This window comes from Apodemus sylvaticus, chromosome 4 (genome assembly GCF_947179515.1).
Source record: "Apodemus sylvaticus chromosome 4, mApoSyl1.1, whole genome shotgun sequence".
Taxonomy (NCBI): domain Eukaryota; kingdom Metazoa; phylum Chordata; class Mammalia; order Rodentia; family Muridae; genus Apodemus; species Apodemus sylvaticus.
The window spans coordinates 12385430-12388994 of NC_067475.1; the positions used below are offsets into that span (position 1 = coordinate 12385430).

The following is a 3565-nucleotide window of genomic DNA, read 5'->3' on the forward strand; positions in this document are numbered from 1 at the left end:
TGTCCAAAACATCACAGTTTAACAACTCATCTCTTGAATGTGCTTGATGCAGGCACTGCTAAGACTGGCCAAGCATTGCAGGGCCGTAAGCTTCATTCATCTCCCCAAAGCTGTAAGAAAATAGAGGGATTTTTAAATATTTTGCCTATTATGATCAGACCTTATCATCAATTCATTATGAAACTGGATTGAGACAACGACATTGTTGCACGTTGCCATGTTCTACTGTCAAAGATCTGGTTAATGTTTAATAATGTTTATGTCTCTGACATGAAAAGCCATTGACGTGATAATGGCTAACAGCTGCTAAGATCTGCTTCTTTTGTAATGGCTTCAAAAGAACGGGATCAAAAAGGAATTCTTTAATAAGGTACTTCACACATTAATATCCTTTAAAGGAACCAGTTCAATGGACTACATTTTGTAGATAAATCTTCAAATTCATCTAAGAAATTGGTAGAGCCTCCGCTGTTACTTAAATGTGCCACAGATTTAAGGAGTGTGAAGCACTGTGTTTGCTTTAATACATGTACATATAAACATGTTAATAGTGGGCTTCTATTAAGATCTGTTTTTCGAAAATGACAGTAAGCCAACTTTGAGTACTACACTTGTGAAGAAGACTTTTGTAAATAAAAAAAATTCCGGGCTGGAGAGATGGCTCAGCGGTTAAGAGCACTGACTACTCTTCCGAAGGTCCTGAGTTCAAATCCAAGCAACCACGTGGTGGCTCAAAACCATCCGTAATGAGATCTGACTCCCTCTTCTGGTGTGTCTGAAGACAGCTACAGTGTACTTAGATATAATAATAAATAAATCTTAAAAAAACTTCCTTTTCAGTTTTAGAATCTGCCTCCTCTATATGTGTATATGATGTGTACACACATACACACACACACACACACACACAGAGGGGTGCAAGTATGAAAGTAAGCGTGGAGGCCTGAGGTTGATGATAGAATCATCTAGCCAGAGACTCTCAGTTATTTGGAAGAAAAATATGTTTATTAAATCTTAGAGTTCTCTCAGATCAGTTCTGTAACCAACAACTTTATGAAAGGATAAACAGTTAACTAGGGTTAGGATTTCGTTCATTGAAATACGGGGTACTAGAGATGGTTGACTCGTGCAATGCACTCATTTGTTGTTCTCAGAGACATCTGTGGACAACGGACGCGTGCATTTGTTCTGAAGATGCTGATATGCAGCAATCCAGTCAGCAGTGGTCTTGAAACTTAGGTGGGAGAGAGCAACAATGATCAATTCATCGATAGATAAGAAATAAGAGTCTCTCTTATGTGGTTAAGTAAAAATAAAATATAGAAAAATCAGATTTCTTATTACTAAAATAAAAGAAGAAAACATTGGCTTTAGACCTGCAAATTATCCTTGAAAATGTGAAAATTAAGAGTCACTATTTCAATTAAAAATTTCAAGAAATATTTAACTCAATGATTTACTTCTCAGAGTTATAGGAATAATTATCAAAATCGAATGCAGAAATATTAATCCTGAAGTATGAGGTGAAAACAAGTTAGAAGTAATCTACTTGAATGCCTTCTCTTAAAAATTAGAACAGGGGCATTAACAAGTAATGGGGATTTGTTTAATAATAAAATTGAAAGAAGTACAAAATAATATAAGACCTATGGATTTGAAGGCTGTATTTATGAAATAGTGTATGTTTGTATATATAGAGACTCGGATATATCAATATTACCACATAAACATAAAATATATCAAAAACAAAGTGTGTGTGTGTGTGTGTGTGTGTGTGTGTGTGTGTGTGTGTGTGTGTGTGTGTGTGTGGTGTCTGTATGCACATTTGCAGACAGGTGTCTATGGAGGGAGGCCACAAAAGGGCTTTCGGTGCCTTGGAACTGGAGTTACAGGTGCTTGAGAGCCACTGAGAATGGTGCTGGGGACAGAGCTCAGGCAGTCTGAAAAGCAGCAAGTACTCTTAAAAGCTGAGCCTTCTCTATAGCCTCAGATTGTTTTTTAATGTGGAAAAGACAGTAGCTAAATAGTACTTAGGTTCATCCTATTCACTTCATGGAATTAAATCAGAAAAAAGCAACCAAACCTATTTTAATTAAGCACAAAGCTTATAGCCATTTGCCTGTAGCGGCATTGCAGGTATGGCTGCTCTGTCACACATGTGTGTGTCAGTAAGTGGCAGAAAGGAGAGAGGCTATGTCTATGTTCAGTGTTCTGACCTGTGAACATAGGAATGATGAGTAGCCTAACGGGAGCCTGAGATGACCACCAGTCTGGTGCCAAGGATCTCAGACAGGGAACTAACCTGAGATGACCACCAGTCCAGGCATATATAATCCAGGGAGATCTGAGATCTGGCCCTCCCACTTATCTCCTGAGTGGTACTCTGGATGAGGGAACACCACCCTCCTCCTCCCCTTACAGCTCACCACCTGGAGCAGCACTCAGGAGAGAAGCCCATGTATCTTGCCTGGGTAGCACAATAGAGCTGACTTTGGTGCCAGGTAAGCTGACCCTAATAACTGTCTGCCATGCATTGGCATGGGTGAGGGAGAGATGCCACTGCTTACCTCTTGCCACCTATGGTAGGCAGTAGAACTGGCCATGAGGCATCAGGTCAGAGAGCAGGCCCTGCCCCTCGCCTGCTGAAGCATTTGGGAAAGCAGGCCCTGCCCCTTACCTGGGTATCACAGTAGAGCTGACCCTGATGGCATTGCAGGGAGGGGTTAAAATAAACAGGCCCAGATACTGTGTGGCCCCACAACTTGTCTGTCTGCCTTGTGGCAGCATGGGCAAAAAAGATATTTTCCTCCACCCTTCCCCCTTCCCCCTGATGGCAACTGTGAGAGCTGACCCTGGGGTCATAAGACTGGGAAAGCTGGCCCTGTTCCTTACCTACTGTAGCACACAGGCGAGGGAACCCTGCATCTCACGTAGGCAGCAGGATAGACAGCTTGCCCTGGTTGTGGGGCTCCAAGGCCATGAAAGCCCAAGAGCTGGTGGACTGACTAGGTGAGATACCACCCGGGCCCGGACCCAGGGCTTTGAATGCTCTCACCCCAAGCATCTACCCCACTGATGAACTGGGGAGAGTATCAAGGCGCTGGTCCTACAGATCTAAGGCTACCCGGGCAACCACGGGATATCTGAGAGAAGTCTCTGTGAGATTCCAGTACTGACAGAGTAGCAGAAACCAGAGGCCTCATACCAGACCGAATGAGTCATTCCAATGAATAGTAGCTATGGATGAAGTCTGGACAAAAGGGTATGCTGTGGGATACACTACAACATATTACAGCTTCCACAAATAAAATTGCATGAAAGGCAAGCATGAGGAGAGATGAGTGGGATTGGGGTGAATGATAAGAAATTCACAAAGAACCAATAGAAAGAGAAGTAAAAATATTATAATCAAATATTCTGGCCATGCCAACATAAATTAGTTAATTTTGATTGTCTTACTCGAAGTAGCCTATCACATTAAATAAAGAAAAACACACATCTAGTTATGAATGCAATTTAAGTTTTCATTGGGCACATAGAAAATGGTTCAGTTAAAGCTTGTACA

General features: G+C 41.7%; 1 non-coding gene across 1 annotated transcript; it reads left to right on the plus strand.

The window, feature by feature from the left end:
* The first annotated feature begins 2114 nt into the window (after positions 1-2114).
* Positions 2115-2250, plus strand: LOC127683908 (small nucleolar RNA SNORA17). Its single transcript, XR_007977689.1, has one exon. It is a non-coding gene; the product is annotated as a small nucleolar RNA SNORA17 (small nucleolar RNA).
* Positions 2251-3565: the final 1315 nt, after the last annotated feature.